The sequence below is a fragment of the Macrotis lagotis genome, chromosome 4 (assembly GCF_037893015.1).
Source record: "Macrotis lagotis isolate mMagLag1 chromosome 4, bilby.v1.9.chrom.fasta, whole genome shotgun sequence".
NCBI lineage: Eukaryota > Metazoa > Chordata > Mammalia > Peramelemorphia > Peramelidae > Macrotis > Macrotis lagotis.
Genome location: NC_133661.1, coordinates 10,970,541 through 10,994,552, shown reverse-complemented (window position 1 = coordinate 10,994,552; position 24,012 = coordinate 10,970,541).

Below are 24,012 nucleotides of genomic sequence, written 5' to 3'. Positions count from 1 at the left end.
AGTGATTAAATGGAAATGAATTGTTAGCCAATAGCCCCTAACAAATGGGGGGAACAGAGCTATTGGGGGCTTAAGTTAATGGTAATAGAGAAATATCTAGTCCAAATGTCTCACAAAAGGGGAAGAAATAGTTTGAATGACCCTAGGAGAGTGGGGTCAAAGCTTACATGCTACAGATATAAATGTAGTTTTCATTAACAATATACAAAATCATTTTTATGTGAAGGAAAAAGCAAAATAATAATAGCCCAATTTGCATCCAGGAACTACAAACTTCCTGGCCAAGGAAAGAAGTAGAAAAGGTCGGCCCCTTTTCCAACCCGGTCATAGACAAGCAAATCAATCTGCCCAAGATGGCAAAGATGTTAAAGCTTCTTCAAAATATCTTGGGGAATGGGAATCGGAGCGTTCTGCTCCCCCCCATCCAATCCCAATTCCAAAAAGCTGCAGGACCATTCTGTCTTCCCAGAGCACCTGGGGCTGCAAAGAGCTCTTAAAAGGAGATGTTTTTCAAAATATGGAAAAGATATTTTTCACAATGTTTGTCCCCTCCCCCACCCCAACATACTATTCTGGGGCTATGAGGCAGATGGATGGACTGCCAGGATCAGTAAAAATAACCCATGAGTAGGAGAGCCACTTCCTCAGCAGCCATCTCTCGAATGCTCTATGGAGCAGAGCTCTGCTTCAGGGTCTCCAGTGAGCATTAGTCCTCTGAGTGGGACCATCCTCTTCCTTAACATGGAAAAGATGCCTTCCTCATTTATCAAGTTTTTTGTTCCTGCCTGACAAGTCTTACCCACTCCTCAGAACTAAAATTCTTGTCTGGTCCCCCCTCCAGAGTTCAGAAGAAACAGAGAGGATCCTAGATTTGAGTTGCAAAGGGACCTCAGACACCATCCAGTCCAACTTCCTCATTTTATAGATAAGGAAACTGAGACCCCAAGATAAGAAATGACACACCCAAGGTGACTCAGGTAGGAAGAGGCAAAGCTGGGATTTGAACACAGGTCCTCAGACTTCAAACTAGCATATTTTCAAAGATAGCATGTGGTAAGTAGGTATCTATGAGGCTGAAATGGAACATTGAGAGATATCTTCCATCTTCCCAAATATGCCAGAATTAATCCTTTATAGGCTATATACTCACTCATGGCATCATGGACCTAGAATTAAAAGTAGACTCAAAGATAATATCATCTAACCCTCTCATTTCATGACTTGGGAAACTGAGGTTTGACTGACTGATAGAATTCCTCATAGAGATGAGATCACCAATCCATCATAGGATTAAATGACAGGGATCATTTGACATGAATTGGACAAGATTTTGACTAAGATTCTTTACAACTCTTAAATTCTAGAATCCAGGGTTCTGCATTGAATGTTCCATGAGCCCTGGATTTAAGCACAAAGAGAATGTGTCTCCTTTTATGTCTCCTTTCATAAAACTCACAGACAATATTGGGAAATTCCATGTCTTCCCCAGGGAATTGTCAACAGAAAAGTTGACAATTTTTTGTGAAGCAGGGATCCTATCCTGTCTACTCTGCAGCTCACTTTGCACTTTGTATAGTATTTCACACCCAGCATGTACTTAATAAACACTTCAATGAATGAATTTGAATGAATCATTCTACAAGAAAATGGAATGCATTCTTTGGCACCTCTTCATCTCTTGCCCAAATTTAGATTTTTTTTTTAAGAAAAGGTTAATTCTAATGCCTCAAAAGCTATGTAAATATAAATTAGCATTCCTACTCTTTGATGACACATTTGAGGTTTTGAAAACAATGGCAAGTCATATTATGGAACTGAAATGTATGCATTCACCACAAAAATACAGAGACCAGATAACCAGGACTTCAGAATTCTGATTAAGTCAATGATCAATCATAAATCCAGAGTGTGATATAGTTAATGATGAAGCTTGCCTGCTGTCTCACATCAGAGAGGTGTTGGACTCCGGATATAGATCCTCAGGTATAACCAATGTGTTTGTTTTATTTTTCTTGACTATAATTATTTGTTAAAAGGAAGGGTTTCTTTTGGAGAATGGAGAGGTAGAAAGTAATAAAAGAAAAAAATACTATAATAATAAAAAATCAGTGAAATATATATTTTAAATACACAAAAGAAATCAAAAGGAAGATTGGTTGGGAACACAGAGAAGCAAGACAATTTTATTATTATTTTATTAAGTTTAATGAACTTTTTAAAAAAAACTATAGACATTTGGGGCGGCTAGGTGGCACAGTGGATAAAGCACTGGCCTTGGAGTCAGGAGTGCCTGGGTTCAAGTCCAGTCTCAGACATTTAGTAATTGCCTAGCTGTGTGGCCTTGGGCAAGCTACTTGACCCCATTTGCCTTGCAAAACCCTAAAAAATAAAAAAAAAAAACTATAGAAGTTTGCAGTTTCAAAAACAATTCATTTTTATGTTCTTAGTATATTGAAACGTTCTTATTTGTGGATGTCTGTTGTTCATAATGAAAAAATGAAATACATTTCCTTTAAAAAATTGCACAATCAAGTTTCAAAGCCCAGTATTAGACATCAGAACTCCTGGTCCGGGCACAGACTCACTATGGGACCTTATTCAAGTAATTCTGTGTCTGTTTCCTGAATGGATAAGTCCTTTAACTTTGATCTCTTCCTCCAGTCAATGAAGGAACTGAACTATCTGAGTTTCTGACTTCTCTATTTATAGTTATAGCCCCTGCCTCTATCCACCAGTGCATTTCAATAGAAGGATAGCTGGGAAATTCCATCTTTTACTTGCTGGTGTGTGAAAGTCTGGGCATAGTTGGATGGTGATTTTCATAAGATTTGGGGATATTTTTAATATTTGGCAGCTTTAACAGATAACTAAATCAATCACTTAAATTAGTCAGTCAGCAAGCATTTATGAAACCCTTGCTATATACCGGACATTATACTTAATGTTAGGGATACAAACCAAGACAAAAACAAATTCTCTGTCTTAGAGGAGTTCACCATCTAATGGAAATGACAACATGGAAACAGTTATTAGTCCAACACCCTCATTTTTAAGAGGTCTGGAATAAAAAAAAAAAACAAGATTAAAAAATCCCCAGTACCACTGTTCGCCTTTCTCTGTTGCCTCCTTGGTATGTTCTCTGTCTGAGGAACAGGCAATCTGATCTCTGAAAGACTTATCACCCACCAAACTCAGATTCTAAACATGAGGAATGATTTTTTCCAGCCACAAGGACTCTGGAAGATCATACAATAAGATATAACCTATGCTAATGCCATGGGCAATCAGTACCTCTTCTTAGGGGTGCCAAGAGACTATAGACCATGAAACTACATTCTTAGAAAAACTGTAGATTGCAATTGACCCAAAAGCATTGGAGCAAAACATGGAGAATTTTCTTCTGGGCATCATTTGAAATTTACTTTTTTCTGAATTGATCAAGAGTGATCAAAGGACACATATACACACTAATAAAAACATTCAGCTCAAAGGGAAAATGAGAAGTAACAGAGGGACAATGAATTGATTTCAGTGATTACCAAATATGCACTGAATGGCATATCATCTAAACAATTATTAGTTATGAGGAAAAATTGTTACAATACAATAAAGGAATACTTCAATGTACCCCCTTCAGAGCAAGAAAAATATAAACAACAAAAAAAAAGAATTTAGGCCGTGGATGAATGTTGTTGAATGTTATGATAAACATTTGACAATTTTTTATATTAATAGAAAGAAGTACATATGTGCTGTGCATGGTACTTTTACAAAAGTTTGGCTATGTAATAGAGAAAAAACTTCTCACAATATTCACAGACGTAAAAATATTAAATATATAGTTTATGACTGCAATTCAATATGAATTTCACTCAATAAAGAACTACTGAAGAAAGGATTAAAATGCATGAAGCAGATTAAGTCTTTTTTTATTCTTAGAAAGATTTCATTTATCTTGAGTTTTATAATTTTTCCCCTAATCTTGCTTCCCTGCCCCCACTCCCCACAGAAGGCAGTCTGCTAGTCCTTACATTGTTTCCATGGTATACGTTGATCTAAGTTGAACATGATGAGAGAGAAATCATATCCTTAAGGGAAAAAATAAAGTATAAGAGATAACAAAGTTACATAATAAGATATTGGGTTTTTTTTTAAATTAAAGGTAATAGTCTTTGGTCTTTGTTCACACTCCACAATTCTTTCTCTGGGTACAGATTGCATTCTCCATCACAGATAGCCCAAAATTGTCCCTGATTGTTGGACTGATGAGATGATCAAGTCCAACAAGGTTGTTGATCACCCCCATGTTGCTCTAAAGAATTAATGGGTCAAAGAATAAATCAAAGAAACACAGATAATTTCATTGAAGATAATTACATGTCAAATATTTTGGAAGTCCTTAGAGGGAACTGTATATCTTTAAAACACTATCTTCAACAAAAAAAAGAAATGAGATTAATAAATTAGGCATGGAATTAAAGAATCAAGGAAGTCAAGAAATCAACACCTTTTATTATAAAATAAAATAAACTCCAAAAACTATATAATGTAGATTTTAAAAGGTCATATCCTAAACAAATTAGAGGAACAAGGAAGAAATTACCTTTCAGAACATAGATAAGGAAAAAGTCTATGATCGAACAAGAGACCAAGAGGATCCCAGAAATTTAACTAAATAGCTTTTTCTTCCTAGGTTTTTGCACAAAGTCAATACAGAAAGATTAGGAATGAAATAGATGACTAGGAAAAAAATCTTTGCAGAAACTTTCTCTGATAAAAGTCTCATTTCAAAAATGCATAAGGAATTGATTAAAACCTATAAGAAAAAGTATATTTTTTATTTATCATGTGTATATATATATATAAATCTAAAATAATTGTAAGCACAAAAACCCATATGAAAGTTTGCTCTGAATCACTAATAATTGAAATGCAAATTAAAACAACTCTGATCTTTTACTTCCATAAAACTGGGAAAAATGAACAAAAGTTTGGAATAAACAATGCTAGAAAGGTTGCAAAAAAGACGGAAATGTCCACTATTGCTATTGGTATATTGACAAATTGGTCCAATTATTAGTGATTCAGAGAAAACTGGAAAGTGTGCAGAGAAAGTGACCTAAAAGTTTATAGCCTTTAACCTATAGATCATACTGCCAGGCATACGTGATAAATAAAATTTTGGAAATATATAGCCAGAGTGAAACTATTTCAGCCCAAAAAGCCTTAGGAGAGCAAGAGGAAAAGGTCTGTGATGCTGAGTTGTAGACTGACCCAGAGCACACTCAATGGCAACACTATGGACCTTGGAAGCAGCTGCAATAGCAGCAGCAAAATCTACTACCCAGAGATGGTAAGGGAAATGGACAACTGGTCAGAAAGAGATTACAAGTGATCCTGAGCTGACAATAGGCATAGAACCAAGGGATGTTTAGCACCTCCAATGCCAACAGATAATTCTGAGTCACAGTTCCGGGGCAAAGAGAGGGACTTGTGGCTCATCCCAATGTAGCAAGATCCCTCATTAAAGTTCTGGGTCAGAGAGGAACAGTTCCTGTGGCTAGACTCTCTTCCTGGGTAAAGATCAGGGTACAGGCCAAGAGAGTAGTGACCACATCTCTCCCAGGATAACACTATTTCTGAAAAAAATCAAAGACATATAGATGTTCAAAACTAGTTCTGAAAACAGCAACACAAAAAAAAATCTGAAGTTTGGAACAAGTAAGCAAAGCCCACTTTAACATAAATTTCAAAGTCAAGAAAAGACTGAAAAATGAGTAAACAAACAAAACTTGACACAAAAACTATTATGATGACAAAGCAGATGAACACACAGACTCAGAAGAAGACAATACATGAAAAAAGCTATAAGTAAAACCTCAAAAAAATGCAAATCGGACATAAGCCTAACAAGACATCCTAAAAGAATTAAAGAAACAGATAAAAGTGGTAGAGAAAAGTTGAGAGGGATACAGGGAATGAGAATTATGAGAGAAAATTATGATAATGGAAGTAATAGTTTGGTAAAAGAGACACAAAAATTCACTGAAGAAAGTAATTCCTTAAAAAGCAAAATTGGACAAGTAGAAGCTATTGACTTAATGAAACATCAAGAAACAATAAAACAAAGTCAAAAAATTGAAGAAATAGAAGAAAATGTGTAATATCTCAATGGATAAAAAACCTGGAAAACAGATAAAGAAGAGATAATTTAAGAATTATTGGATTCCCGGATAATGATCATTGTTGGAAGGGATGTGGGAAATCTGGGACACTACTACACTGTTGGTGGAGCTGTGAACTCATCCAACCCTTCTGGAGAGCTATTTGGAACTATGCCCAAAGGGCAACAAAAATGTGCATACCCTTTGACCCAGCAATACCACTGCTGGGTCTATACTCTGAAGAGATAAGGAAAAAAGGGTAAAAACATTACTTGTACAAAAATATTTATAGCAGCCCTCTTTGTGGTGGCAAAGAGTTGGAAATCCAGTAAATGCCCTTCAATTGGGGAATGGCTTAGCAAACTGTGGTATATGTATGTCATGGAACACTATTGTTCTATTAGAAACCAGGAGGGACGGGATTTCAGGGAAACCTGGAGGGATTTGCATGAACTGATGCTGAGTGAGATGAGCAGAACCAGAAAAACACTGTACACCCTAACAGCAACATGGGAGTGATGATCAACCTTGAAGGACTTGCTCATTCCATCAGTGCCGACAATCGGAAACAATTTTGGGCTGTCTGCAAAGGAGAGTACCATCTGTATCTAGATAAGGAGCTGTGGAGTTTGAACAAAGTGCAAGGTCTATTCCCTTTAATTTAGAAAAAAACAGTTTATTGTCTGATCTTGTTACCTCTTAGACTTCTCTTTAAGGATATGATTTCTCTCTCATCACACCCAATTTGGATCAAGGTACAACATGGAAACAAAGTAAAGACTGACAGAGTGCTTTCTGGGGGGGGGGGAGGCAAGCAAGATTGGGGGAAAACTGTAAAACTCAAATAATATCTTTAATAAAAATAAATTCAAAAAAAAAGAAGTATTAGATTCTCTGGAGCCTATGAACAAAAAAATCTAGATATCACATTTCAAGAAATTATTAAAGAAAACTGCTCCAGAATCTTAAATCCAGAGATGAAAATATAAATTGTGAAATCTAATGACTAAATCTTGAAAAATATCTCAAATTTCCAGAAAAAATCTGGCCAAGTTCAAGGGTTCCGAAGTCAAAGAGAAAATGTTTGAAGTAAGGGTTGCTAGGTGCTGAAATGGATAGAGCACTGGCCCAGGAGTCAGGAGGACCTGAGTTCAAATCTGTCCTCAGACACTTAATAATTACCTAGCTGCGTGACCTTGGGCAAGAAACAACCCCATTGTCTTGCAAAAAAAAAAAAAAGAATATGTTTGAAGTCGCTAGGGGAAAAAATTCATATATTATGGAATCACAATCACAATCACACACATTTAGCAGCTTCTGTATTAAAGGAGTAGAGGGCTTGAAAAATGATGTTACAAAAGGCAAAGGAGCTAGGATTACAACTAAGAATAATCTAAACAGAAAAAAATGAGTGTAATCCTCCAAACGAAAAATGAATATTTAATGAATAGAAGAATTTCAAGCATTCTTGATGAAAAAACACAACCAAATAGAAAATCTGACATTCAAACAACATACTCAAGAGAAATATAAAAAGATAAACATGAAAGAGAAATAATAAGGGATTTGATAAGTAAAATTGTTTACATTTCTCCATGGGAAAAAGATACTTGTGACTCCCGAGAACTTTACCATTATTAGAGGAATTAGGTATCTATGTAGACAGGGAATAGATATAAGTCAATTGTGTTGTAATCTTGAAAAAAAGATGAAGAGATGAGAAAGATGGATATGCTTAGAGAAGAGGGAAGAAAGAAAAAAGAATGTGGAAAATTACCTCATAAAAAAGAGCCATGGAAGAAAAAATTTTTACAGTAAAGTAAAATAACAGGATTGGCAATACTTGAATTTCATTCTCATCAGAAGTGGTTCAGAGGGAAGAATACATATGTATACATTTATGTATATAACTCTGTGTGTGTGTGTGTGTGTGTGTGTGTGTGTGTGTGTGTGTGTGTGTGTATAGTGTATCTTACCCAAAAAGGGAATAAAATAGGAAGGGAATAAAAGAAAGAAGATGATAAAAGGAAAAAAGAAAGCAGTGGTCAGAAGTAAAACAGGTTTGGGATATAGGGTAAGAACAGAGAGAAGGATGAATGAGGTGGGGGGGAAATACTTATACTGTGAGTAAGAATGGGATGAACTCAACCCATAAAACAGAACCATATAGCAGAATGGATGAGAAACCAGAATCCAGCAATATGTTATTTACAAGAGATATATTTGAAACAGAAAGACACACAGCGAGTTATAATGAGGGGCTGATGCAGAATGCTTCACTTGAGGTTAGAGGAAAAAAAAAGACAAGGATAGTACTTCATGATATCACATAAAGCAAATGCACAAAACAGAACTAATAAAAAAAGAGATAATCTAGGAAACAAAAAGGTTCCATAGACAATGGAGTAAAATCAAAACACTTTTACAGTAAATTTCTCTAATAAAGTCTTTTGCAAATAGATAGGTAATTTGTAAAAATAAGAGTCATTACCCAATTAATAAGTAATCAAAGAATATAAAGTGGAAGTTTTGAAAAGGAAAAATTAATATCACATAAAAATGCTCTAAATCACTTCTGATTAGAAGAATAAAAATTGAAACATCTATGATATATACCACTTCACATATATCACATTGGTTGCCATGTCAGAAAATGTAAATGACAAATGCTGAAGGAGATGTGGGAAAAGAGGAACACTAATTCACTGTTGTTACATTTGAGAATCAGTCCAACCATTCTGGAGAATAATTGCCCAGTTCAATATAAAAATCATGATCCAACAATATCACTACTAGGTCCATATCCAAAAGAGATCTAAGAAAAAGGAAAAGAACCTGTATGTACAAAAATATTTGTGCATTTCTTTTGATGTGGCAATGTATGGATGAACAAATTGGGGTATATGATTATGATCAAATATAATTGTGCTATAAGAAATTATTGGTTTAAAAAAAACCTGGGAAGAACTATGTGAATTAATGGAGAGTTAAGTGAGCAGAACCAAAAAATTATTATACACAGTAAGAGCAATGCAGTAACAGTGATGAATTGTGAAAGACTTAGCTACTCTGATCAATATAATGATCCAAGATAATTCCAAAGGATTCATGATGAAAAATGTCATCTCCCTTCAAGACACAGTCCTTAGTGATTCTCTTGGGAGATTTTATTGAGTCCTTTCTTTCCCTTATTTAGTGATACTAAATAAGTCAAGGAAAAATCAATTACCCAACCATAATTAATAAGATAAGCAATAGTGTATGGTCAGTGACACACAATGGAAACTACAAACTGAGCAGTGGAAGGGAGAGAGTATGTGTCACTGGAATAATGTCAGAATTGTGGCTGTCATCAACTCTTTTATAGCAAAAGGTACTAATGAAGGGGCACTCTTCCCTTTATGACATTTTCTTTCTCTTATATTCTTGCCTATTCCCAGTCTTCTCTCTTCTGATAAATCTGAGATAAAATCTTTTCAATCACTCAATAAGAATTTTTTTACTTTCTATTTATTTATATTTTATTTTAATTTTTTCCCCTAGCTACATGAAAAAAGAGGCTTCAATATTTATTTCCAAAACTTTGAGTTCCAAATTCTCTCCCTTTCTCCCACTCTACTCCCCCCATTAGGAAAATAAGTAACTTGGTAGAGGTTAAAATGTGTTGCCATGAAAAACATTACTACAGTAGTAATACTAAACATAACCACTCTTCATAAAGAAAGAGAACCTCAAGAAAAATAAAGTGGGGGAGGAGGAGAAGCATACTTCAGTCTGTATTCAGACACCATCAGCTCTGTCTTTGGTTGGATAGCATTCTTTATCATAAGTCCATCAGAGAAAATGCTTCAATATTTTTTCTCACAGTTTCTATTGCTAACTGTATTTCTCTCAATCCTATTCCTCCCTCACACCCATTTATTCTCTTCTCTCTCTCTCCTTTCACCCTGTCCCTCCTCAAAACTGTCTTGTATATGACTGCTCTCTCCCATGATCTTCCCTCTCTTCTATCACCTACTCACCTCCCCTATCCCCCCTAGTTTCCTCTAAGATTAGATAGATTTCTATACCCAACTGTGTGTATATATTAATCCCTCTCTGAACTACTTCTGATGAGAGTAAGGCTCACTCACTCCCCCTCACTTTCCCCATCTTCCACTCCACTGCAAAAGTTTTTCTTGCCTTTTTATGTAGAAAAACTTACTCCATTCCACCTCTCCTTTCCCTTTCTCTCAATACATTCTTTCTCCCCTATTAACTCCACCTTTTTAATATCTTACACCTTCAACTTCAAGTCCCTCCTGTGCCTTGTCTATATATGCTTCTAACTTCCCTAATAAATGAGAAGGTTCATGAGATGATACTGATGTATCATCTCCCCATGAAGAAATACAAGCAGTTTAGCATCAAGTCTCTCATGATTTGCCATTCCCATTCACCCTCTCTATGCTTCACCTGGGTTCTGTACTTGAAGATCAAACTTTTTGTTTATTTAATCAGGAAAGTATGAAAGTCCCCTAGTTCATTGAATGTCCATCTTTATCCCTGAAAGACTTTGTCCAGTTTTTCTGAATAGCTGATTCTTGACTGGAATACAAGCTCTCTTGACTTCTGGAATATCATATTCCAAGTCTTATAAATCCTTACCATAAATGCTGCTAAATCTTGTGTTATCCTGACTGTAGTCCCCCCCCAATATTTTTATTGTTTCTTTCTAACTACTTGTAATATTTTCTCCTTGACTCGAGAGTTCTGAAATTTGGCTATAATACTCCTGGCAGTATTCATTTTGGGATCTCTTTCAGAAAGTTAATTGATGGATTATTTTGATTCCTATTTTACCCTCCACTTCTAGAATATCAGGACAGTTTTCCTGGAGAATTTCTTGAAAAATGCTATCTAGTCTCTCTTTTTTTGGTCATGAATTTTGGGTCGTTTAAAATTTTTAAATCATCTCTGCTGGCTCTGTTTGCTAGATATTTCAGTTTCTTCTAATTTTTCATTCTTTTGGTTTTGTTTTATTGTTTCTTGATTTCTCAAAAACTCATCAGCTTCCCTTACCTTCTCCACTGTACATTTAAAGGAATTTTTTCTTCAGAGAGCTTTTGTATCTCCATTTCCACCTGGCCAATTCTGCTTTCTAAGGAATTCTTCTCCTCATTGATCTCTAGGGCTGCTGCTTCCATTTGACCCAAACTGTTTTTACTATGTTATTTTCTTCATTATTTTTGTATATCCTTCACCAAGCTGCTGATTTAGTTTTCATGATTTTCCCACATCACTCTTATTTCTCTTCCCAAGTCTTCCTTTGCCTCCCTTACTTGATTTTCAAAATCCTTTTTGAGGCCTTCCATAGCCTGAGACCAATTCATATTTTTCTTGGAGGCTTTGAATACATAAATTTTGACTTTGTTATCTTCTAAGTGTGTATTTTGATCCTTCATAGGACCAAAGTAATTGTCTATGTTCAGATTTTTTTTCTTCTGTTGTTTGCTCATTTCCCCACTCTATGACTTGATTTTAATTTTTTGTTTAGATGGGGCTCTGTTTCCAGGATGGAGGATGCACTGTCCCAAGTTTTTGAGGGTTTTTGTTGGGAGCCAGCATCTCTAAGCTGTTTGATACAGTCATGGCAAGAAGACTCAAGGCAGTCACACTGCCTGATGGGACATTTCCTTCTTCAATATATATAGGGATTCCATGTATACCCATATTTATAGGTTTATTATTGATTGCAAAACTTACTCATCCTAATAGGGGAATGACTATAAAGGAAGGATTTCAGAGAAATCCTTTGAATAAAACAGATTGTGAACTCTGTCCAAATTTAACAGGATTGCCTCTCCCTGAGACATACAAAAGGCTTCAACATTATGAAATCTTTCAAAGATACAGCACTGGGAGTTCCAGGGAGATATCAGAATATATACAGGGAAATCAGATACAAGATGGATCAGATGGAATTCCAGGTAAATTAACAGTTTTGCTCCCCTTATCATACACAGGAATATATGATAAAGATGGTGAGAGAATAGTTAGTATAGGTGGCCAATATGTGAACTCTAACAGCCTTAGTTTATTGGGAAAGAATAAGAAGTCATAGAAACCATAGCATCTACCGACAAGGGCTGAAAGGAAAATTGGCTGTTGAAGGAGTCACCGGAGAGGTGGACAAACGTAACTGCCCTCACTATAGGTTGTCAAGGGAGCATATCAAAAAACATTACATATGCGGCACAAAAACAGAAAAGCATTCCATTAAACAAATTATATCAAAGATTATCATAAGGAAAGTTCTGCTTCATTAATAACTTTACTATGCAGCAACAAACTAGGTAACAGGCAGGTTGAGGTCATCACGGTCTGAGCAGGAGCAAGAAAGACTACATGATCAAAACCACTACATGATCATATGAACTATATGATTAATGATGAAAATTGTACACTTTTGTAAACAAGGAAGTGATTTTAGTTTGCTTGTTTGATATGATTCTGAGACTATAAAAATAAATCTAAGCAGCTGACAGTCAGCCAACCTGCTCCTGCCTTTACCCACTTGTTGACTCAACTCATTTTGCCGACTGTATCCCTCCTGTCAGGTTCCAAGGACCCTGCAGAGGCTGGACCCCTGCAGGTTTTTATAGCTGTTTTCAGGGATACCCCCCCCCCCAGGGACCTGCAACTTCTCAATTCCTCCAAGGTCTTATGAGAGGTTCTGATTGCCCTCCTGGTCTGTGCTCTGATCTGTAGACCTTTCTGTCAGCACTCCTTTCTGGAACTGTAAAAAGAGTCCCTGCTCCACCACAGGCAGCAAGCTTTGTTGTGTTTCAGCTCCTTTTTCTGAGCCTGGGGCCTCAGGCTGTGGCCTGGATCCTCAGGCTGTGGCCTGGATCTGAATATGGGTGAAGTCTCACCTCATGGATAGCAAAGAGACCACTGCAATCTCCCCCAACTCCCTTACCATCTGCGGGTTGAGCATTCTGGAAGCAGTTGCTGGGGGGCTCCTGGGACTTCTTCTAATCCCCTGGGGCTGGGTCTGTGTTGAGGCCTGTGTTAAACTGGACTCCACTCTCATCCTTGTATACCAGAATTTTCCTGCTGAGTTTCCCAATTGTCCTTGGCAATCCCTAGGCTGAAAGTTCTAGAAACTACCACTGCTACCATGGAACCAGACACCCCAGGGACCTATGCACCCTGTAATCTATTCCTAGATAACTGCAGTTAGTTTGCTCTGATGGTCCTTTCTAACCCCAGATTCTTCCCACAGATTTTCCAAGTATTCTTGAACTGGAAAATTGTTTCACTCAGTCTTTTTGTGAATTCTAACACTAGAATTTGGTTAGACTCATTATTTAAAAGTATTTGAAGTGGTTTGGCGAAGAACAGGTAGGGGTCTTTGCCTTTACTTTGCCATCTTGGCTCCATCCCCATTCAATAAGAATTAATAGGCACGTACTACATGAGTGGTACTATACTCAGGACCAAGGGAGCAAAAACAAGATTAAGTAGCTCTGTCTTCAGTGTGTTTGCATTTAGTCAGATAAGGCAACAGGTGAACATGTACAAAACATATGCGAAATTAAAACAGGATAATTTTGAAAAAAGCTCTAGGAATTGGGGAATCAGAAAGTCTTTATGCAGAAGGTGCCACTTAAGGTGTCTTGAAGTAAATGAATGATCCTTTTTAAAACTAATATTTTACTGATATCTTTTATTTTTACAAAACTTGCAATTTCCAATGAAGCCCTTTGCCTTTTCTGTTCAGAAGAATAATCTCTTAGGGAAATGAGCTTTTAAATATTCAGTGAAACTAACCAACACATTGAAAAACTCAAAGATTGAACACAATGTTCCACATCCATAATCCTTCTACTGATTTTACAACTGTTCTAATGTTAAAAACAGAGGACAATTGAACAAGGCTCTTGCCTTTAATTTTTTTTTATCTTTTATCTTTACCTAACCTACATTTCCTAATAAGTTCTTTCTCTCTCCCCAGACAGTCATTTTCTAATACAGTGGTTCTCAAACTTTTTGATTCAGGACACTTTTATAGTCTAAAAAATTATTGAGAATTGGGGCAACTAGGTGGCACAGTTGGATAGAGCACCTACCCTGGAGTGGGGAGGACTTGAATTCAAATCCAGCTTCATACACTTAATAATTACATAGCTGTGTTGACCTTGGGCAAGTCACTTAACCCCATTGTCTTGCCAAAATAAACAGAAACAAAAAAAAATTATTGAGAACCCCAAAATGCTTTCAATTATGTGAATTATATGGATTAATAGTAACAGCATTAGAAATTAAAGCTGATAAATAATATTTATTTAATTAGCTTGAAAATAATAGTAAAATCTACTAGATGTTAATTCAATATCATTTATTATGAAAAATAATTAAATTTTTAAAACTAGTGAAAAATTAGTATATTTTTAACCTTATTTAATATTTTATTTATATCAATAATATGTAAAACAATTTTAACATTCTTTTTTTTTCAGATTTTGAATTCAAATTCTCCCCTTGTCTTGAGGAAAGAAATTTGACATATGTTGCATATGTGTAGTCACACAAAACAAATGTCCATGTAAATCATTCTGCGAAGGAAAACAGAACAAAAAAAACTCAATAAAAATAAAGAAACAGTATCTTTGATCTGCATTCAGACTTCCAGTTTTCTCTCTGGAGATGGACGGACAGCACGTTTCTTCACAAGTTCCCCAGAATGTCTTGGGTCACTGTATTGCTGAGAATGACTGAATTATTCAAGAACATCATTCAATATTGCTTTTACTGGATTCAATGTTCTCGTGTTTCTAATCATTTAACTTTGCAACAGTTCATGTCAGTATTTCCAGGTTTTTTAAGAACATCCTGCTCATCATTTCCTAAAATACAATAATATTCTATCAAATCATATACAACAACCTGTTCAGTCATTTCCCCAACTGATGAACATTCCCTCAATTTTCAATTGCTTGCCACAACTAAAAGTGCTTCTACAAATATTTTTGTACAGAGAAGACCTTTTCTACTTTGTTTTGTTTTGTTTTGTTTTGTTTTTTTAATCTCTTTAGGATACAGACCTAAGTAGTGATATTGCTTGTTCAAAGGGTATGCATGGTTTTATAACCCTTCGGAAAAAGTTCCAAACTACTCTCCAGAAGCATTGAATCAGTATACGACTTCACCAACAGGACGTTGGTGTTTCAATTTTCCCACATTCCCTCCAATATCTGTCATTTTCCTTTTCTGTCATTTTAGCCAATCTGTCAAATGTGAGGGTGTAGCTGAGAATTGTATTAATTTTTATCTCTCTCATTGATAATGATTTAGAGCATTTTGTTTCTTATGACTATAGATAGCTTTGATTACTTTGAAAACTGCCTATATTGACCATTTATTGACCATTTATCAATTGAAGAATGACTCGTTTCCATAAATTTGACACTGTTTACTATATGAATGAGAAAAGAAGTCTTTATCAGAGAAATTCATTGAAAAAATTTTTGTAGAAATTATTAGCAACCATATATTTCCCTTAATCCAATTTCCCCCCTATTTATTCTCTCTCTTCTTTTAACTTGACCATTCTCAAAAGTATTTTGCATTTGACTTTTACCTCCCTCAAACTGCCTTCCCTTCTATCGGTCCCTCTACCCTCTTCTTTTATTCCTTTCCATTCCTACCTTCCTGTATGGAAAGACAGATTTCTGCACTCAACAAAGTGTGTGTATTTTTCCATCTTTGATCCAATTCTAATGAGAGTAAAGTTCATATGCTCCCCTCCCAACTTCCCTGTAAAATCTCTTTCAGCTTTTTTATGCCCAATAATTTTTTCCATTCTAACCTCTCCTTTTCCCTTTCTCCCAGTGCATTTTCCTTTTTCAACCCATAATTTTTTTAGAAATTCATACCATCACATTAAACTCACAGCTCTTCTTTCTGTTCATGTACATTCTAACTGGCCTAATAATGAGAAAGATTTTAGGACTCATAATTATTACTTTCCCATGTAGGAAGATAAACAGTTCAATCTTATTAATCTTATTAAATGCCTTATTATTTCTCTTTCCCATTTATGCTTTTTTTGTATCTTATATTTAAAAATCAAATTTCCTATTCAGCTCTGATGTTTTTATCAGGAAAGCTTAAAAAAGCTCTCTATATCATTGAATGTGCATTGCTTTTCCTGAAAGATAATATTTTTTGCTGGGTAGGTAGCTCTAGATTGTAGTCCCAGCTCTTTTGTCCTCCAGAATATTATATTCTAAATCTAAACTCTTTGACTCTTTAATGTAGAAGTTGTTAAGTCTTGCGTTATCCTAACTGTCTTCACAATATTTGAATTGTTTCTTTTTGACTATTTGCAGCATTTTCTGCTTGATCTAGGAAGTATGAAGTTTGGCTACAAGATTTCTGTAAGTTTTCATTTGGGGATCTCTTCCAGGAGGTGATTGATCTATTCTTTCTATTTCTATTTTACCCTCTGGTTCTAGAAAACCAGGAAAATTTTCCTTTATAATTTCTTTAAAGATGATGTCTAGATTATTTTTTGGATCATGACTTTCGGGTAGTTCAATAATTGTTAAATTATCTCTCCTGGATCTATTTTTCTAGGTCAGTTAATTTTTCAGTGAGATATTTCATAAGGAATTATTTTATTCAGTGACCTTTTGAACATCCTTTTCCGCAATTCTACTTTTTAAGGAATTCTTATATTCACTGAATTTGTGAACATCTTTTTCCATTTGCCAAAGTCTGTTTTTCAAAACATTCTTCTCTATTGCATTTTTGTACCTTTTTTATCATTTGGTCAATTTTTATTTAAGTTATTTTTGATTCAATATTTTTATGCCTTCTTTACCAAATTATTGACTCTTTTTTCATGATTTTCTTGCATCACTCTCATTTCTCTTCTCAGTTTTTCTTATGCCTCTCTTACTTGATTTTTAGAATCCTTTTTGAGCTCTTCCATGCATTCCTCAGAATTCCAAGGTCTTTCACAGTTATTTTCCTTTATAGTGCTGATGTCATTGTCCATGTTGTTCTCCTGGATCTGCTCACTTCACTCTGCATCAGTTCTACTGAGCCCTTCTGGGCTTCTTTGAATCTGCTCCTTCCATTACAATACCTGTGACATTCCATAACATCCATATACCATCATTTTGTCAGTCTGCAATTAATGGACAATTCCTTTATTTCTCATTCTTTGCTATAACAAAAAGCACTGCTATTAAAATATTTTTGTACATATAGATCCTTTTCTTTTATTGGATTTATGACATAAATATATATGACCTTTTGAGAAATTCTGTTAATTTGGCTTTCCAGAATGGCTAAACTAATTCCTAGTTCCATTAAGAATACATAAGCAGGCAGCTAGGTGGCACAGTGGATAGAGCACTGGCCTTAGAGTCAAGAGTAACTGAGTTCAAATCTGGCCTCAGACAATTAATAATTACCTAGCTGTGTGGCCTTGGGCAAGCCACTGAACCCCATTGCCTAGCAAAAAAAAAGAAGAGGAAGAATACATTAGCAGGGGCAGCTAGGTAGGGCAGTGGATAGAATACCAGCCCTGGAGTCAGGAGTACCTAAGTTCAAATCCGGCCTCAGACAATTAATAATTACCTAGTTGTGTGACCTTGGGCAACCCACTTAACTCCATTGCCTTGCAAAAAAAAGAGGAATACATTAGCATACCTGTCTGCCCACATCTTCTCTACCAATTATGATTTACTTTTTTTGTAAGTTTTGTCAGTTTGATGGACAATAAGAAGTGTTATTTTTTTCCCAAAAGAGATCCAAGGATCATAAATGCAGAGCTGAAAAGATTCTCAGAGGCCATTGAATCTTATACTCTTATTTTAGAGATTAGGAAATTAAGACACAGACAAGTTGCCAAGGGGTCAACTAGTAAGTAAGTACTTAGTAAGTTAATAGTAAATAACTAGTTAGAAGCTAGTATCTCAGGTTTTCTTGACTCCAAATCTTGTGCCCTGTCTACTGTACCAAGCTGCATCTAACCATCACTATTTCATGCAAAAGTTTAATTTATAGAAACAAGTTGTCACAAGGAAGAACCCAAAAGATTCCAGAAAGTAGAAGTCAGCAGCAAGTGGCGCATGATAAAACCTCTGCCACTGTCTGATTTTAGAACTAATGGGAAACTAAATTGTGAAGCACTGTGAAGGAAGAAGTTGAAAAAGCATGATTGGTATCACTTCAGAAAGCAGTGGAAGCCAAAGAAAATCTGAAGAACAACTGGCATGGGCCAGGAATGAATCTCAGCACCCAGCAGGTATTTGGAAGTATTATCATTGTTACCATTATTGTTATTATTGTAATTATCATATTTCCTATTGTTAAATTTCATTATTATTACTTCCAAACCAGACTCAGCTAGAATAACCAATGCTCTCTTAGTTCCTGGTATTGTATATGACCCTGGTTCACTGAAGTGTAGTGACTTAGAATCATAAATACAGAGCAGGAAGAGACTTTTGGGATAATATGGGATAACGTCTTCATATAATTGATTAGGAAACCAAGGCCTACAAAAGGGAATTGACGCTGTTAGTAAAGGTTATAACTTGGATACAGTTATGCAATCTGGAATCCAAGTATGGACTTCATACACTATGCTGCTCTGAGGATTATAATAACAAATGATCACAATTAGAGAGGGAATGGATCAAACCCTGAGTTATCAACCACTTGCTAATTCAGCATATCGAAATGAACCCCTAAACACAAACACACACACACACACACACACACACACACACACACACACACACACGCACGCACGTGCACAAAGCACAATGCACAAATGTAGAATGGAAAATCTGCAGGGCTGCTTAAAGTCCTTAGGGGAATGAACTCTGAAGGCAAGTCTCATCAGAAACCCCCTCTAAGAAGGAATTCCTGCCAGTCATTATGCTAAGTGCTGAGGAAACAAAGCAAAGTGAAAGCAGACCCTGCCCTCAAGGAGCTCACATTCTAAGGAGGAAGATGGTGGGCAAACAAGCATTATGAGATTCAAATACTGATTTTGTATTTTTTATTCTGAATTTGATGCAAAAATGTAGCTGCTTCTCTGTCCCTAATGAAGAAACTCAAGAGCTCAAAATTTCAATCTTTCTCTCATTCGGAGTTAGATATCAAAGGTTTAAGCTTTCCCACAATCACTGTTAATGAAAGGGAAGACCTAAACTTGAGTTCGGGAGTAGAATTTTTCTCATGAAGCCTTCTACTCCTATGAAGACTGCTATCTCAGCAGCACCTGCAAATCCCTCCTACGAGGGAACGTCGGTCTTTTGAAAAAAACTGAATACTGTATCTATATCATCCTGGGGAAAAAAGAACTGGTTTTGTCCCATCTGAAGATCCCATCCTTGAAAATTTTGGTTGGTCTTTGCTTATTCCCAGGCACCTGTGAGACTGCTGCTCTTGTCCACTATCAATAACCTCAGGAGGCAGTTAGGCCCCCCTAAATTCACAAAAAACATTCCAAGAGAAAAAGAGAAGAGTCCTGATCCCATATGTGTTTGCTCCCTTCCTTAATGTAATCAGTTTTGCTCAATCTGCCAGTTATCCCCTCACCAACTTTGAGCTGTTCTTTCTTCTGTGTTTAGGAGTTTACGACTCCACTTTTAGATCTTTGGGCTATTTGAGGCTGTCAAGAGACCTGTTTTATTAACTGGTTACACTGCCAGCTAATAAATCATAACTGTGCTTGGAGAAACTTGCCTCAGTTTACTTTTTTGTTAAATTTTACCAGTAACACTGTATTATAAATTGAGAAAATCTCAGAAGGAAGGTTCTAACAACAAGGGGGATTGAAAAATGCATCTTGAAGAAGTTGAAATTTTACTTGGAACTTCCTGGAAGTCAGAAAAGCCAGGAAGTGGACATGAGAAAAATAATTTCAGTCATGGTGACAACCAGTGGAGATGCCCAGATCTGGATGAAGCATATTATGCAAAGAACAGCAAGAACACCAGTGTTACTGGATTACAGAGCACATGATGGGGAAGAGTGGGGAAGAAGTCATGTCAGAAAAGATTGGGAAGGTAAGAAGAGATCAAAGGGCTTTGAATTCCACAAAGAGAATTTTACATTTGATCATAGATAGCCTAGAGCTTCAGTTAGGTGGTGCGATGGATAGAATACTAGACTTGAAATAAGGAAGACTCATCTTTCTGAGTTCAAATCTGGCCTCAGACACTTACTAGTCTTGTGACCCTGGGCATGTCACTTAACCCTATCTATTCAGTTTCTTATCTATAAAACTAGATCATCTGTTAAAAAAGCTAGAGAAGGAAATGGCCACTCCAGTATCTATGCCAAGAAAATCCCCAAATGGGGTCATAAAGAATCACACATGACTGAAATAACAACAACAAAAAAGGCCATGAACTGTCAGCCCTGTGATTCAACTGAGTGGAATTCAGTTAAGATATGGATTGTCTACACCGCCGAAATCCTCATGTGACTAAAGGATGTTCTTTCTGCCTTTAGACTTAAGATTCAGAAGTTTATGATTCCAAGACATAGAGGGACTGGAACTCCATTGGTTAATGGAATCCATTTAAGCTTAAGGAAACATTCCCTTGAATGTCTATCCAGTCCCCAATGGAAAATTCCCAATCAAGGATCAGTCCCTCTCAGTAATGAGGAGCTCACTGGCATCTAATGCAGTCTCTTCCATTTATTAACAACTCTGCCTCTTAAGAAAAGTTTCCTTTTCTGGATTTAAATTCTTCATCTTTGACTTTGACCCATTAATCTTATTTATTCCTGGAGAGCAGGGACTTTTTTCATTTTTTTTCCTTTCCTCAAAGCTTGACATGGAGCCTGGAACAGATTAAATGCTTAGTAGCTTATTGACTTGCTGACTGACTCCCTTCTGAGATCTTGCTGGACAAGTCTAATTAACCCTATTCCACATGACAAGACTTCAAGTAACCAGAGGCAGCTCTCATATACCCCTGCCTTAATCTTTTCTGAGTCAAATAATTCCAGTTACTTCAAATGATGCTCCATAGACTTTGTTCCTTCTTTGGACGTTCTCCAGTTAATCAATGCACTGTCAAATATAGAATCAGAGCTAATTATACAATCCCAATTGTGGTCCGAACAGGACAAAAACCAAGAAGGAGGATCACCTCCTTATGCTTAGACTTTGCACTTCTCTTAATGCAGTCCAGGATGACAGCAATGGCCTTGCTTGCCATATTTCACTACTGACTCCCTGAGCTTGTGCACCACTAAGTCATTTTGATCTTATTCAGACAAACTGTCCTCTAGTCATTCCTCTCCTTCTTGTCCAAGTGAAGATGAATTTTTGAACCCAAGCATAATACTTTACATTGATCTAGTGACAATCCAAACCTTCTCTGAGGCAGTAAGTCATATGAGGCTCTCCTTGCTCTTCTCTGTCAGTTCTGACCATCATGACCTTGGAAGAATTGACTTTGCTTCTTCTTTGTTTTTTTTTTTGTGAAATCTTGCGGCCTCCTGCCTTCCTTACCTTGTTTGGCCTGATCTGATGGCTTGATCCCATAACTGCCATCCTGCCCAATCTGGTCTCCTGTAAAGTTCAAAGGAGTACCCATCATTTGGAAAGATGTCTAGTGAAAAGAACAATGTTCAAAGGTCAGAACTGTGTCTAATGGACAATATCTAATATCCATGTCAAATATGCATGTGAGTGTCCCAAATACTGCCTGGTGTTCAGAGCAAAGTCCCAGAGCTTTGAATGTGTTAGGTGGTAACATCAGAGTCAGAGAAGGAGACAGGTAAGCCCAGGTGACCTCCTGAAGGACAATATGGTCAATGGAGGTAAGGGGGGGAAGACAGGTCATATAGAAGAGAAACTGGAAACTAAAGAGCAATTTTTTGTGGGATGCTGCAGCACAAAAGGTAGAGGGGGACCCCCTGACACTGCAATAATCCTTAAGGAAATTCTAAGACCCCTGCATTATTGCAATATCTCTGAATCCTAATTGCAAGTCTCACAGGGTGTTCACAGAAAGTTAAGTTATTTTGGTCATGTCTGATTCACTCCAATCCCTAGTAAATGTCCCCCTATATTGTTCAATGGTATGTCACTGGAGTGTAAAAAAAATGAGTTGGATTTTTTTTTGCTTTTATTTTTAAAATCTAGTTTCAACCGGATGCTGGCCATGGAAAGTGAGTTGTTTGTAAGAGATCACACTCATCTTTCCATCTTCAGTTCTTCCTGGAATCACTTCCCTTTAGGAAGCTGTTATGAGGATCCATGAGGCCACATCTGGGGCTAAAGCAGAAGCTGGTCCTCATCCAAGGTCTTCAGAGTCATTCTCCAGGGAAGGCTTTCCTCCTAGTCAGCAGGAAGTTGGCACCTTCCAATGGATTCCAGAAGGTCTGGGATCCTGATTTAAGTATCAAAGCAATACTTACGGAAAGAGATTGTAAGGACATTTTCTTTTTCTTATCAAAAATAGTTTGTGTAATTTTGGAATGAATCGTTCTCTGAATGTCTGATATTCACTTTTCCTAGAAATCTTCCCCGTTTAGAGGTTTATTTGTGGTTTGTTCAATTTCTTTTTCTGATATCAGATGATTTAAAGGATCTGTTTCCTTTTTTGTTAATCTAGGTGTTTTATATATTTAAACATATTCATTTCTTCTAAATTATCAGTTTTGTTGACAAATAATTGAGCTTTTAATCTATCCCATTTTATTTATTTCTGACTCTTACAACATTTCTGTGGTCCTACTGTGCATGTCCTGGTCTGAATGGAGATGAATCTCCTTATTTTGACAGTTAATGGTGTATTATTTTATTGGGGAGAGAAGAACCAAGATAATAAAGACTAGGACTTACCTGAATTCTCACTCAAACCTCTCCAAATACCTTTAAATAATGAATCTACACAAATTCTAGAGCAGCAGAACCCTTAAAAAGATGGAGTGGAACAATTTTCCAGACCAAGGCAGTTTGGAACATGGGTGGTCAACCTACTAACTCTTCTGGGCTGCATTGTAGGGTTGTATATAGGATTTAATATTTATGACTACAGTATAACCCATATTGCCAATGACTGTAATAATAAATTGAAATGCTACATGAATGGGCTTTGAGGGCTGCATGTGGCTCTTGGGTCATGAATTTGACATATCTAGTTTACAATGTCAGCAGGAAAGGTCTGTTGCACCAGGATAAGAAAGAAGTACAGTACAGAACAGACCATTAGTACAGAACCAAATCCAGAAAACTAGGAGCAGGCCTTGGGGCGAATGAATCAGTGGAAATAATTGTGGTTTCTAGACCTCTCAGTCCTCAGATGATAAGAGGGTCAGACAATGGAGCAGGAGATTCACAAGGATCCTTTTGCTGGCACCAAGGGCAGGTTCAGTTGCATTTCTATACTTGAATCTGGGTCATAGTCCTGGGTCTTAGTCACAGTCCAAGGAGGAACACTAGGACCGCAGAGTTTGGGTCTGCAGGGAAGTGGGAACCTTGATCACTGTTTCAGGGTGGATACGTGTGATTCGGGTAGAAAAACTGGAGCATAGATCAGGGAAGTAGTAAAACACACCTCTACCTAGATCATACTATGCTGGAAGACTTAAAAACATAGAGATTCCAAAAATTACCTCTGAAAACAGGAGAGAGTGAATTAAAGGAGGCAATGGTCAGAGACAAAAGAAACATTTGGGAAGGGAAAGGATAAAAAGAAAGAAAGAGAAGGATAAACAGGGTGTATGAAAAAACACAATCAGTTATCATAACTGTGAATGGAATGAACTCATCCATAAAACAGAAGCAGATAACAGAATGGATCAGAATCAGAAT